Source organism: Haliaeetus albicilla, chromosome Z, assembly GCF_947461875.1.
Source record: "Haliaeetus albicilla chromosome Z, bHalAlb1.1, whole genome shotgun sequence".
In the NCBI taxonomy this organism is placed as follows: Eukaryota; Metazoa; Chordata; class Aves; order Accipitriformes; family Accipitridae; genus Haliaeetus; species Haliaeetus albicilla.
This window is the reverse complement of record NC_091516.1, coordinates 27,074,098-27,089,787: the sequence shown is the minus strand read 5'-3', so window position 1 is coordinate 27,089,787 and position 15,690 is coordinate 27,074,098. Positions and strand designations below refer to the sequence as shown.

At 35.9% G+C, this 15,690-nt stretch overlaps 1 long non-coding RNA gene across 2 annotated transcripts in view; it reads left to right on the top strand.

Moving 5' to 3' along the window:
• LOC138683767 (uncharacterized) overlaps window positions 1-9,590 on the top strand; it is a 74,050-nt gene extending 64,460 nt beyond the window's left edge. For both annotated transcript variants that reach the window (XR_011323205.1, XR_011323204.1), the window contains 2 exons: window positions 4,074-4,173; window positions 5,790-9,590. This is a non-coding gene — a long non-coding RNA (uncharacterized lncRNA). The remainder of the gene's footprint in view (window positions 1-4,073; window positions 4,174-5,789) is intronic.
• Window positions 9,591-15,690: the final 6,100 nt, after the last annotated feature.

The window sequence follows — 15,690 nt, the reverse complement described above, 5'->3', positions numbered from 1 at the left end:
AAACTAAATTAAAGAGTAAACATAGTAACATATAAAATATCCACAGAATGAATTCTACTACATTAGCCATGTTTAGTAACATTAAGCTGTAAGTTGTATCCCAGAATTCTAGAAAAGAAAAGAAATGACTTCTAGGAAGTTACCAAAAACTTCTGATTTGATGCTATCAATTCATCAGAGCAGAAAAAAGATATTTGAACCACATTACCCTTAGAAATTTGGTTGGGCTTTAATGTTTGAAAATTACTGTTATTAATTTATTATGTTAGGTGTAAAATTGAGTTTAAAGAACATGGAACGATCTTCTCTAATGCTTTTCACTATTTAGAGACGTAAGAATAATTTGCAGAAAAGGCTTTCCCTTCAGTATTTGAGACTTAAACACAGACTTGTGTTTGTGGAAACAAGACAACCATTCCTACCTGAAGACTATTTTATTGCTCAAATTAATGCTGACAACATTAGACATGTAAATTCAGGGTGTTTAGAATTCATTTCTTACAAGCATTAGAGGAGCAACATATTGTCCCCTCTATTCAGTCTGTCCATTACAACCAAGCTGAAATAGTTAGAACTGTCTTTTCAATCACAGGATGTAGGAGCTAAAAATTATTCCAGTTCTTTATGATCCTTGAAAGGAAACTCAGTTCATTTTGCCAAGTTGTCAGTAAAGGCCCAGTTTTGTTTTCAAGTAAAGCAATGGAGAGATGCAAACTTTATTAGGAAATAGAACTGGTCCACCACTAATTTTACAAGCAGTCCTGAAAATGACACCACAAGTCCCATGCAATGTAACACTACTGTCATCATAAGAGCAATTGTGTATATCTTTGTTTCCTTAAGAACGGGGTGAAGTAGGAAAAAGATTGGCCATGAGACATGAAAACACTTGGGAGTGCTGCGTGTTAACTCTAGACAGTAATATCTTTCTGAATAAGAACCTCAACTGATTTTATTTTTCTTCCTACGTCTGTTTCATATTTATATTTGACATTTATTATACAGGTACAAGAAACATAACTCTTGCTAGATCTCAGATGCAGGTTTGATTTTAGAACACAAATCTAGTATACAGCAATTAAATTACAAGCTAAACTCTTTCTTGTGACCTGAAGAAATCTATTTTCCCCAATTAGTTTTTTGTTGTTACTTTTTCAGATTTTAGAAATGAGACTGAATTGCACAGAAAACTACTGGATTCATGCCAAATAATTTGCAAGATTTTTTATAATGGGAGTTAACTATATGTTTTTCTAAATAGGTTTAGAATTTCTCCCTTTTCAAATGTATTCTGAAGCACATACTTCTGCTATCTACATCTAACTCTAGCAAATGAGTTTTATGATAAAATCAGAAAAGTATAGGATGCTGAAAACTTTTATGTCCAAACCATCTAATTCTCTTTTGTCATAGTTGATAATAGAAAATATTGCAAATATACATATCTCATGTGTAACACCTTGCCACCATATAGAGAGCTGAGAAGCACTAGTGCTTATCACTGCAGCCCCGATTTATGACATCTGGCACTTATACAAGTAGCCCCATGGATTTAAGGGGGATTACTTCCATGAGCAAATGCCGCCTAAAGTGCAAGATGCCTATAGAAATTCGAAATAAGCCTCCCTAGTGCATAATTGTTCCCTGAAAACATTTCCTATATGACATTGTCAAGTTTAGTTTTTAATATTTTAACATACCTTTTTGCACTGTTAATGCTGGAGGACCTTCTCTATTTTATTATCATTTTGTCCTCTAGATGAAAATGTTTCTGCTATTCCCATTCCTATTTTATTGACTGTGTAGTATTCCATAATAATCATATATAAGTAAAACACAGATCTACACTCATGTTTAGTGCATCATTCAATTATTTGATTTCTTTCAGGATGCTAACTCTTTTATTCATCACATATTCCTACTGTTGTTAAGCACTTCAGAAATCACTGTGGTTGAAGCCTTAGAAGATAGAACAGCACAGCATTTCGTAGTTCATCATTTCATTTGATTTGGGTATTGTTACATAAAATTTGTATCGGCATTTTCACAGCAAGCTGACAATTATTAACAATATATTTTTCCCTATCCTGTTTGTGCAACTCTGTTATTCATAGAGGGTTACAACTGAGTTAATTTTCAGAGAGTGGTTTGAAAGAGGTCTTGAGCTGGGCTGTTTATGAACACAGTCTTTTTTCTTATTTCTAATTAGTGTGAAATGGTTCCAAACAGGAGTCAGCACTGCAGAAGTCTGTGTTGCACAAAGCCAGCCTTGTTAACGGACACAGGGAACAGTTTGTTTTGCTGAATAAACAACTTTGTCATAGTGCTTTTCAAAAAGGATACAATCCAGTTTACCAGCTGCCCTCTGAATGTTGAATGCTGTTGATGTGCATCTGGATGTCTTTCTTGGGGATTAGAAATCTTTATTCCCATTTTGAGTCCTAGGTCTGCTTAGTGAGAGATTCAAAAGAGATTCAGTCATAAAAGCGCCTTTTTTTTTTTTTCTTTTTTAGCCGGTATATCTTTTTTTTGTTCATAGAATTGAACTGAAACCCCATAATTGCTTATTTTTTTGTAAACTTTCTGTTGTGCCTTCCATAGTCAGAAAATACTGCATGCTGACATATACTGATTCTTAACAGATGAGGAAAATACATTAGCAGAGTTCTTGCTGTAAGTTTTACACCATGAAATGTTCTGTTCTGTTTCAGGATAGGTAGTGAAGGTGTTCTTTTGGAGACTCTACAGTGAAGCAGGTTCTACAAATTTTAGTTGTCCAAGAATACCAGACCTGATCAGATATTTTACTGACATTACTATTAAAATTGCACATAGGTATGGATATTTTCAGGAGGCAAGGAAAAAATTTAAAATTATGCATACAGCTGCCTTTGGTATTGATATCAGCAGTGCTATTAAAAGTTAAAATAGGCCACTGTTGTATATGTTTTCTTTGTATGGTTTCTTTTCTCAGAAATTGGTAGGGGCAGTAGCCTTGGACTACATTACATGATTTCAGTTACCTAACCTTGATTGTTAGCCTGTAATCAGCATATAGTATAAAATGAGGACTAGCTTGAAGGCATATCTTAATGCTAGCTAACGATCTGAGCGCTTTATTGATAACCTCTCATTAAAGAAGCTCTAACTCAGGAAGAGAAGCAGAAAAGCAAGGGATATGTGAATGTGAACACAGTTAGTAGTAAGGATTTTTGTGCACTCATTAGACTTCCAATTATGCTTCCTATGTAACTGACAGGAAGTTTCCTGTTCTGCAAATGGAAGCAGAAGCTGACCCTTTAAAATTTGAAATTACTCTGTGTGCAATCCTGAGGCTCAGAGGTGTATCTGATAGGAAGAAAAAGAAGGGGAAGCTTGTGCTATGAGAGCGTTGTATCTCATGTACACATCAGTGCAAGAAATGTTTGTCACAGTAATAGGACAAAACGATAGGAATGTGTCCAACTTGGTCTCTTCTCCCAGGCACTGTCAGTGCCATCTTGTACTTTTCCAAGCCTTTTGAACATACATTACCTACATATGTGCATGCTAATTACTACAGTGAAGAAAACTCCTGAGCCTGCAAGAATTTATATAGCCTCCACTGTTTGAGAGGACATTTTAGGAGATCATGAGATGTTCTGACTGTAAAACCTAAGGAAGTGACAGAAAGGGAAAAGACAAAATGCTGCATGAAAGTAAAAAATTTCTTCAGTGCTCCTGCACCAAGATTAAACAGAAGTGAAAGGGTCTTTGCTTCATTTGTAAACATTGCTTTACTTACTCAAAGTTGTGTTCTCACCAGAAGTAGATCAAAAATTCTGAGACTGCCAAGCATTATGATAATAAAATCAGGAGACAGTTTATCTAACTGTTCAAAGATGACTGTTGATGTGGTCTGGATGACAAAGCATACCATCTTTTATTAACTTTGGCATAGTATCAATTCTCTCCCCTTCCCCTCTTTTCTTTTTTTCTTTTTTTTTTTTCTTCATGTTTCTATTAATGAATATTTATGGCTCGTTCTGTCTCTTTTTTTTTTTCAGACTTGCTATCTGTCTGCCTCCCCACAGTCTGAGCATCTGTGCCTATCAACATGTCAGCAAAGTAGAAGGACATAGATTCAGAGTTCTCCAATAAGAAGAATGAATATTAGAGCTATGATACAAGCAGGTAACACATAGTTTGATAGAGATCTTTGAAGGAAAAGGAAACTTATCTTTCCCAGCTTTGGTAACTTGAGCTGTACTCTCTAGTTTGGCATTAACATGCAGTTCATAGCACAAAGTATTTTTTTCATTTCTAGAGAAATTACAAAAGAGCTATAGGAGCTTGTTGACAATGTAAGTATATAAAGAAGTTGAAATTAAGATTTATATGTAACATGGCAGTGCTGTTGATTTGAAAGAATGAATATACCCGCTGCCTCCCTTCCCTCCCCTCCCCCCTCCCCTTAGCATCAGGCAGAATGCCTGGGGCTTACGATTTCAAAGTCTTGATAATATAAAGTGTGTGATTCGTTTACTTTCTAGCATTAAAAGGTTGAAAGTCAAGCACTAGATATCTTTAGCTCTGTCACAGTGGAGGAGGCAGACATGAAAGAGATACATGAGAAAGTCTTTCTACTGAATGCCCCTCCCTTTACTATATGATTCCCTTACCTCTACTTAGCCTAATTAAACTGAATAGGGGACTCTTCTTAATTGGCTCCCTGCTCTATTAAGTAATGCAGATTACACAATTTAAGGAATTTGCATTTCTTGGAATCTAATCCATCCTCTCAATGGTGAGCTTGTTTGTTTTTTTTTTTTCCCCCCTTGGTTTTAAATGTTTGTGTAAGAGGCCAAGGCCCCTGAAAGACATCATACAGACAGATTGGAAAATAAATATTTTCCAATAATTTCTTTCATTATATTCTGCCCCCCTGCCCAGTGAAAAGCGTCTTACTAGAGGAATCAAGAATGCAAATGTCCCAAAATTTCTCCACAACTGAATTTAGAGGCCAGATCTGAAGTCAACATACAGTGATTAAAGTCTTTATTTAAATCATTGTGGCTTTGAGACAGAAAAAGCTTCAGCCAACTGGAATATTGAATTTTGGGGAGTTCTGTGTCCTACGGTACAAACTGATTCCAGGTTGCAGTATGAACTGCTATCTTTACAGTTAGATCTTCCAAGAATTCTGGGTGATACTATTGTTTTCCAACCAACTTTTGCAGTCAGCAATGATCACAGGATTTTAAAACAGAAATTACTCATCTGCATCATTGGACTCGATGATCTTACTGGTCTTTTCCAACCTAAATGATTCTATGATTCTGTAAGGCCACTTACTCCAACAGCTACTGGTGCAATAATGTTCCCCAGCTCATGGAACATTTTCCAGGGTCTTAGTCAGTCTGTACATTCATCCAGTTTTCCCCATTTCTCTACATGTCTAGGAAAATTTGTGTTAACTTCCACTGAATAATTCTGGAAGAGACCACAGGTTCTCATTTTAAGCTTGGGATAGGTCATTTCTCCAGTCAACCTTTGTGTTTGAGTTCAGATTTAATGCTTTTAGGAAGGCTTTATCAACATGCAACATAATTTCCAAAGCCACCTTCAGGAACACCTGGCTGGAGATATTTTCATGTCCTATGCCTGCTTTTAAATGAATTTCCTCTTCCCAGCACCATTATGACCTTCTGTCCTCCTGCACTCCAAGGACATTATTTTCCTTCCTCCATTTACTTCCTAATTGTACGCTAGTCTTTTCAGTAGCATTATTTTTGTCATTTCTTTTCAAGGTTCAAGAATTACACCACAGTTACTGTCCCCAAGGCTAAGCGAAAGCAGGCAAAAGGACAGTAACAACATGAGTTACTTCCACAGAAGCCTCAGAAGTGCTTAAGGTATGGAGGAGGAAGAAATACCTAGAACAGATGATTGGAGCAAATGTTGTTAGGAGAGAGAAATGGTGAAACTGATCTTTCAGGAAAAGGAAAAGATCAACTTCAAGAAGAAATCAAGACTCCTGCGATAGAGAAAGAAAAAAGAGAAGCGACATAGGACAAGGAGAGATACTGGAAAAGGTGGATATCTTCACAGAAAAAATGTGATTTTAAAAGCTGTAATGCATGCTATTGTTCAACAGTGTCTTTAGTAATCTGCTAACTAGGGGTTCATATACACTTTTATCCAACTGTTTGCATATTGTGTACTTGCATATGAAGATGCAGAATTGCATTGCTAACACTCACAATCTGTTTCCAGTGTTTCAGAAATGAGGACTACAAAATGCCATGAACCTGAACCATTTCATATATACAATATCTTCCTTTTACAATTGAGATACTTTCAGAATTGTCTACATATATGGGACCTTGAAATGAAGCAACCTGTGAAAGACTGTTCCTTGTCTTTGCCCTGGTTAGCTATTCAAGTTTTTGCCGTTATCTGAATGAGGAAATGTCTTTGAAAAAAAAACCCAGTGATTAGGATTAGTTTCCAAGTTTCTTCACTGAGTTAACAAACTTTGAAGAGATTTCTGAAAGAAAAGCTTTTCGATTTGATAACATCATTACTGTACAATGGTTTTTATTTCATCTGCCATTACTGAATTCCTAATGATATAACTCTGAATAGGTAGGGTATCTTAAAACTTCTTTCAATGGGTGGTGAGTAACAAAACACAGATCTTCATGCAGTTTTAAGAAAAAAAGTACTGTGATTGGCAAAAGGAAGACATTTGTTTTTGTTACAGTCAAAAAGATTCTCTTCTGCTAATAAAATTGCCCATTAAATCTACACTTGTATTATTACAAAAATTGTGTAGTCAATTCAGTAACATTGCTCTCACAAAAGAGTTTGACAGCATTGAAGCTGCTAAGAGCTCATCTGATTTGTCTCTTATGCCAGACATGTAGTGCACCCTTGTGTTAAAGAATAGCTTAATAATACTTGCATTTAAATAGCTTTTCAGGGATTATTAATAAGTTTTAAATATTCTGTATCTTCACTAAAATACATATTCATGTGGAACAAAAGGTGTTTCTGGGCAGAGGAAAGAATATTAACTAATAGGAGAATCTATCTCCAAATGCGTTTTGTATATGTTTAATTGGTCATTGAAATTTGCAAATACTGTGTGTAGTATGAACTCCTAATATTTTTTATTAAATTGTCTCTTCCTTTTTGAGTCATCCTGGATATCATTGTCCTTCCAATATCCAGGTCAACGTTAGGGCCATCTTTGTCTCTTCTGTCCTCCTCTCAAATCCCGTCAATCCTCTTCAGAAAATAAACACACCTAATCCCTTCCTCTCAACAATGAGTGGGAAGACATTCCTCTGCACTTCTATAGACCCCCTTTTTTCATTTATGTAAACTTCCCCTGTCTCTCTAACCCAGTCTTATCACTCTGCACAACTCCTTGGTAGTACAAAAGGCTGCTATTTTGAACAACATCTTATCCAATTCTTTGATAATTTTTCCTTCAGTTGCAGTTACTCCAGATCATGAAACCATATAAAGATGCAAAGCTATCTTGGGACGAATGATATCTGTATTGATATTCATTTCAGTTTTGTGAATTAGTACTTGCAAAAATTATAAGTAAATACTTTAAATTTCACAGTTTAGAATGGTCTGTATTCACTTTTTCTATGGCTCTTTTTCCTGATGGGGCTCTGAAGAAACTCAGAATGGTGAATCTGAAGAAATCAGCTGCATACTTATTTCTCTCTAAGGGGGACATTATGCTGTGTTCACAGTTTAGTTGCTACTAACATGTCTTCAAATTAAAAGTAATCTAGATTGAAAACACTTGTTGTGTGGCATATTTATGGCAAAGCTTTCCAGCTAGTACATTTTTACCCGAGTTCTTGTATGATGCTGAGTTACTCACAGCCACTGAACAGAGCAGTAAAAGGATGCACTGAAAAGATATAGAGACCATAATGGAGAGGTAAAAGGATTTAACAGCTTAACAGGTACAGGACTAAAATAAATGAAAAATGAAAAGTCGGGCTCCCATGGGGATGTCAAAAAAACATGCTGAGTAACTGATTTTGTAGCCGTTGCACCATATGAATTATAGTCATGATTTTCACTTATACCTTGCCCAATGAACTCAAATACTTTATTACACAGATTATTATAATCACAACACAGTGAAACACTCTTTGGAGTTTTTACTATTGTTAAATGATAGAAATTCTACTATTTTCTTTGTTGAGGAATGAGTGACATGTATTTATTGAAAACTAACTTGGCCATAAGTTGTCTGGAATGTAGAGAAGTGCCTGGTCCTGTTCTGAAACTTTTTCAGTTAGCTATTTAAGATATAAAAGAGGATTTCTCATTGGCTTTGTTTGTTCATTTGTTTTTCCAGCAGTGTTTCATTTCAGAATGGACTAGATTCCTTTCATTGAGGGAACGCATGGAAAAGATGAAGCCCAAGTGTCCATAAGATGGAGCAGAAAAGAGCCTACGTGTCTCCTTTCTTCTGTTCTGTAGGACCCTCTGAGCAGAAAGAGTATCTAGGCCAGCCACCCTTATTAGTGGCTTTATGCATGTAAGCTGCTTCTGGGAGCACCACTGATTTTCATGGAGTCACTGATGATTTATCTTGCATAGGAAATGAGGAAAAAATAATTTCCAATCTTTCCCAGTGCCCTTTTTATCTAACCTGTGGTATTTTGTCTCCCTCTCATGGTAAAGGCGCACAGTATGTGCCTCTGCCAAGCTTTCAGCATTTTCCCTTTTCTTACTGCCCACAATCCTCATTATTTGGTGAATGTGTCAGTTGAAACTGGGAAGGATTAGAAGCAGAGATTAGAGGATTTTTCTGTTTATCCAAAGACCATAAAAGATTAAGGGGGTGATATTTTTCCCTGTGGTGTTCTATGGATATGAAACATGGTAGTATGACAAGAAATCCCTGCTTGATTATCCTGATTCACGTCTATCACAGACACTGTATCACATTACAGAGTTTATACATACAATCCATCTTTCTACTTTGACTTCTTCCTGAAGATGCTAACTCCAACACCAGCAGTTTGTTCTTTATCTTCAGACAAGATCCTTGCATGCATGTGTCTCTTCCTTGCACTAGACTTGACTACCTCTAGAAGAACAGCACATCAATCCCTAAGTGATCAGAGATTTCTCCATTACTTCTTGCTTTCTTTTTAATTTTCCCTGTAATACCCTGTCATTCTTTTCCCTTCTCCAGTTTCTTCCTGCTTTCTCGCCCTAGTCATAACATCTATTCCACTGATGTAACCAGGAAGGACCATTTACCTGTTAAATTTCTTTCTGGATCCTTCTCATAATGCCCATCCTCAGGCATTTTGCTGTATTTGCTTTTGTCAAGGTCTTTTTCTCCCTCTTAGATGAATCAGAACCTCTAGTCTGTCTTCATCCATAGCTGCTCAATTGCTTTTGACAAATTTGATCATATATTCCTTTGTGAAGATCCCCCTTGGGGATCTCACCAGTACATCCATTCATCTCTCCTCTCTCTCAGGTACTTCTGGAGAAATCTTATCTCCCTTCACTCTCTCCCTGTGCCTTTGGATATCTACTCTGCTTCCTTTATACCTACTTTTTGCATGGTCTTGTCTAATTAAATACTTCAAACTATTGTGTATATGATGTTAACATAACAATTATAGCAAAGGTCATGAGGTAAAAGGGAATAAAACCTCCACCAAGAAATGCTAGCATCTCATTATGTGCAAAACTTGTCCAAAAATCCCATCCAAACCCCATGAAAACATAACAGTTAGGAAAAGCAAGATTTCAAAAGAATTTTCATCAAAAATTGTTAAAAGTAATTTTAATGTCATGTTTCCTTCTGCCATATTTTCTTAATTTAGAAATTTCTGGGAAAATAATGAACAAGAAAGATCTTTAAAAAAAGATTATATAAAGCTAATTAGTGAACATTACCATGTTTTATGGCAAAAAGATGGGGAAAAAAAGTTTAAAATCAGCATTTTTAATTATTAAAAAGATTTTGCTTTAAGAAAAATTTGGAAGTGCTAATGTTTCTTTCTGAAATCTCCCTGTTTATAGAAACAAAATTATTGAGAAACCAAAAGCAAAAAAGTAATAATAATCCAGTTAGCTGTGATTACTTTATCCTTTTGTCACTTGGCTTGCTGTGTGTCCTGATATGATTTTGATAACTAGTACATTTTGATTACTCTTGCAGTATGCAAAATGCAAATTGTCACTGGATCAAAGTCTCAGGTGATATCAGAACAAAACATCTGAGGGCAATGGGACTTTCAGATGCTCAGCACTTTTACAAATTGGACAGGTGCCCTAGGCTTCTAATTTTGAAATCTCATCTCTACAAAAAGAACACACAATTTTCTAATTTTTATGTTCAAAATCAAGAAGCAGACAGGCAATAAAAGGAGCTTAATGTTCTCTGTGACAATGCTTTTCCAGCTAAATTTTTCTCTGTCATGTATAAATAGCTTGTTTTTCTTTACTGTTACTATTATCCTTCATATCAAGATGTGCACTGCTGGAAAACAGTTAAACAGACAAGCAGACAATTAACTGAAGGAAAACACATTTATTTCTTTATGTATAGTAGTGAAGTAGATTATTTAACTTGCAATACTGCACTATTGTGTGGTAGAAACAGTGATATCTTTTAACAATTGTTGAAATTTAATCATTTAGACATTCTTTAAGGAAATACTTCCAAGAACAATAACTGTCTTTCAGCAGATATCTGAAAAAGTTAGCTTGTAACAAGGAAATACAAAGACAACAAAACAGGTTTCCAAATATTTTAAAAGAGGACTTTTAACAAACTATCCTTGCTCTGGAAGGTTAATGATTTTTTTATGGCAAACGGCAGCAGGATTTTCTTCACATTTTTTGACCTGATTCTGTTTCTGTTACTTAAATGTGTGACAGCAAAACCTCTACACTTCTGGATGAGACACTACAAAGCTGCACCCCACCATGTTTGCCAAAGAAATAGGGTTAGGTAAATAAATAAAAAAATACAGCCTCTGTGCCTTTCCTCACACAGACTTTTCCAGGACTGCCAAGGACCAACCAAATCTCAGTTTGTTAATTTATATTGTATATAAAATTGTTGCTAAGTCAGAATTGTGAGTGCTTTCTCTTTTTACACTGTAACATAAGAGGACAGGAAATTATTGCCATTTGTTAACTCTTTATTCCATAATTGGCAAAATGAAAAGCACTGTTTGATAACATGGCTCCTTATTTGTCTGAGCTATCTGGAAAATGAATGGACTAATAACGAAGCATAATCCGACAGATGATGGCAGGAGGTAGGACTAGGGAAGCTGATTCTTAGCATTAAACCCCTGTACAATCCTGCCTCAATAACAGAGTAATTAATCAACTGGGCCTAACATATAATCTGATTAAACCCTTCTTTGCTAAAATAGTATAAAGCAAACCCCCAAACAGTCTAAGTGAGCAGAGAAAGATGTAGAAAGCCGAAGCATTCCAGAAGCTGCCTCCCAAATCTTGCACCTGAAAATGGAGCAATTTTTTCTTTAAGAGTTGTGGAAGTAAGAACTTCATAGGTTTCAGAAGATTTGCCTTAAATTTGCAGAGAGAAGCAGAAACCGGAGCTAGGATTCTGAGATAAGCATTTGTTTCCAGTGGTCAAATTGTTGCAGCTTAGATAAAGAATGTCTGAATTTTGGATGTTGTCTGATCATCAGATATTGGAGCTGTGTAGCAGCAAGGGTGCAATTCAGAAAAGTGTATTTGTGAATGGCTTGATATTGTTTCCTGAAATCACATCGCATCACATATTAGAGCATAGAGACACATTTTATTCTTCCATCTTAGCACTGTTACAGGTACTGTGTCAAACTGCTGACTACAGCAAAATATGTGGGCCTGCATAATATGAACCCCATGACAGAATGAGTTGGGATTAGTGATTTCCATTACTGCTTAGCATCGGAAAATCTCAGCTACCAGTGCCCAAGGTATAATTCCACTTCATAATGTCGACAGGTAATGCATAAATTAAGCAGTAACTCACAACAGGGCATGTGCTACTGACTAATGTGAGATGAATATTAGTCTGTTGCAATTTGGGTTCATACATAAGTTCAGGTGCATTGCTGAAAAATCTGAATCCCTTTATTCCACAAAACTAGCTTAGATTATTTCCTCTTTTTTTTTTTTTTTTTTTAAAAAAAAGCTTTCTTTTTATATTTCTAGCAAAGGAATGCAAAAATAAGAAGTGATAAAGGAGAAAGAAAAATCAATTGATCTTTCATGAAATTCCAAAATTTGGGCTTTTGTAGAGCTTATGTGAAGTCTTGGGGAGTTCTCATTATTTACACCCTGTTTCAGCCATTTCTTTTAGTAGACAGTTACATGATGTAAATCATGGGAGCCAAATCCTGGTCCTACATCCAGGCAACCTCATTAAAACCAAAGGAGTTAGAATTCGCACAGCCTGTAGATCTTTATAACAGTTATGCTCTCACATCAAGCATGCACTAGCTATGTCTGCCTAGATATGGTGTGCTCCTAGGCTTTGGATCAGCTTAACCTTGAAGTTTAATGGTCCTAAACTCAGTGTGAACACTAAATAGTTTTAGCGCCATGAATTTGTCCTTGTGCTCTAGCACAGGTTGAATCTCGTTCCACTTACATCCAAGCTGACTGGACAAAAGAAGAGGTGTGAGCGGTGGGGTGGGGGGGGAGTGGAGTGAGTGGAGAGGATGTGTGGTAGGGAAGAGTAACACTGCACATAAATATGAAGGAGCCTCAGAAGGAAGCTACAAAGGGAAAATGAGCCATCTTGATTTCATTTAGGTCTCCCAGTTCTCTGGGGACAAGCAGAATATGAGCATAGTAAGTGCTGAAGCCCAAATTGCAAGAGATGGCAGTGCTGGAGCCCATATTTTAATTTTCAGTGTGGCAGTAAATTCTTGTTACCTTTTCCTAACTTCCACTAATGCAGATTTCCCAAGAATCTGAGCACAAATCTATGATTTCCTTTTTTGCTCCATCCTCCTATTCAGTCGTGATATTTCTGCAAATTGTGATGATTTTCCCCTTCAGGTTTGAACCTGTCCAATTCAAACTCAGGAACACCTGCAGAATAACTGTTTCTAGTGATTTTTAACAAAGCAACTATATAAATAAAAAAGATTTAGATTCCACCGTCTCTTCACATGATTGTGTTAGCTTTGAAAGACGAGTCAGCCAACTGGCAGTGTTGAAATGTAATTTTGAAACTAAAATCAGTGTGACTTTTTTTTTATCATGGTAACATGGGGACGGTGTCCTCAGTCATGTCTCTTTCTCTGTCTGAATTCCCTTCTTCTTGCTACACTGGAGCCATTCTCCAGCCCAGGCTATTAACTGTTGAGCTGATCTTCAATAGGTTGATAAAGTGCACTTTAAAAGCACTTTACATGCACATTGCATTGAACTGCTTTGCAAAGCAACCACTCATATGGAAGACTCTCACCCATGGAGAAGATATTCAGACAAGTGTTACTTCTTGGATGTATGCCATACATCAATGAAATAAAAGTGGTGCTTGAAAATTAATACTACAAGATTTATTTCTAGTGATCAGCAAGCAGCATTGTTCAACAACAGAAATGGACAAGCAATTAATTTAACATGCCCAGGAGTACAACACTTTTTAAAGTTCAGATAGACATGATATAAATTGTTTCTTATTATTTCAATTACATTATGCTAAAATTCACAGCCATAGCTAAATTTTTTAAAGTATTTAATACACAAAACAGTCACCTGCAAAATGCTACATTGGTTCCCAATCTTACTTTTCTTTCCAAATTCTGATATCGTAACTGATAGTGCACATATATTTAGAAAACCAATGATTGGTAGACAGTGTTCTTGGGTGCTGGACTTCACACATTTATCTCTCTTTCCTATTTTCTCAACTGTGTGAGAGGGAAAGATTAGTTTACTCAGTCGGAGATCCCACGGCCTGTTTCTGAGGTCTCTCAGCCTTTAGTATAGGAAAAAAACTTAAGTGAAGTATTTGATACAAGCATAACTAGGTACATAAATAAGTGGCTAAGGGAAAGATTATTATGCATGCTTTCCTTTTTAAATGGTCTGTTGTTATTAAGTACCTAGGCAAAGTTTCCTGTGGTATCAGCAAGATTTTCAGGTGGACAAGGGCATAAAATACTTTTAAAGAGTTTTACTACAGCTGATTCAGTGCTCCTGCCTTGTCCATGACTGGAAAGGTCAGGAGGATTCTGGAGACAATTCTTCAATCAGTTCTGCATGCAGTTGTTATATAGTGTCCAAAAAGCAAGAAGAACTTTGTGAGAGCTTATTAGAGCTTCTCATTTTCTCCAGAGATGTGCAAAAACCTATAGGTATAGGAGCTATGGGGCAAATACCTTGTAGATATTCAGTAGAGGATATTTACAAGATAGTATTCCATAATAACATGACAGTTGACAGGTTCTTAATAGACAAATTCTACTCTCCTTTAAGCTATTAAGACTGAACAGTGGTCAGCTATTCAAAGGAAAAAATAAAGAAATGAAGGAAGAAAATTTGGGGGGAAAATTAAGAAATTATATTAAAAATCTCATGAAAAATCTTACTTGTGTTACAAGTCATAATACGTTATTAGTGTATTCACAGTGAACATTATTTTTAGTACGCCATATTTGCCTTATGTTCCCCTATGTTATGGAGAAGTTTAATTTTGCCAAAGAGTTTTGCTTGGATTTCAGTATTTATGCAAACTAACATTTCTGTTCTAGTTAGCATGACATGGCTACTAATCAGATATCACCTTATAGGCTGTGTTTCTGAACATTGTTTCTTATCCATTTTCACTACATATATATGCATGTATAACTGATGTCAGAATGGCATGCAACAAGGAAACAAGTGTATTATTTGTCCTTAGAACATAGGAAAAGTTCTATGTCACTGTATATTGGGTTTCTCCTTACTTAAATAAAAAGCTGTAACTAGGCTCAAATGTAATGCTGATGTTGTCAGCTGCCTTATGAGGCCCTACCTTTCTCCCTGTTTTCCTGTTATGTATTATAAATTTTATATAGCACAGAAAGTAATATCTGGAGTTTTCTGAATTAGATTTGTTTGTTTGTTTGTTTTAATCTCTTCAGGTAATGGCTGATGTGCCACTTACATAGATTTCAGATTTAAAAAAAAGTTGGTCAGTTGAGGGAAGTAAAAACCCAAACACTGAAAGATTAATGTTCTGATAACCTGTGCCTGCAGAGTAGTAATGACAGGACCCATACTGAAGTGGGGGAAAGCCAAAAGGCTGAGTGAGTCACTCAGTTTAGAAATATTGGATACAACCATGACATTTTAGGTAGTGAAAAGTTGTCTTGTTTTATTTTTGAGCTGAGGTTTTCTTGCTACTTCTGTTTTTGCTTGCCCTAAAGAGTTCAGTTTGTTCATTTAAATCATGTTATCCATTAAAAAAAAAGACATATAATGAATTAAACTCATTGATTTTTTTTTTTTATATTCCCATTTGTGACATTGATACACAGGGATACAAGCTAGCTTGTTAATGTAACTTACAGTTAATCAGTAGACTCCTATGACTCCTGCACACAAACATGTAGTATGAAAGAGAAATGCTATGTTCTTTCAGGATGGAAAGATGTAGGGTTAAAAGAAAGACTGTCTTGC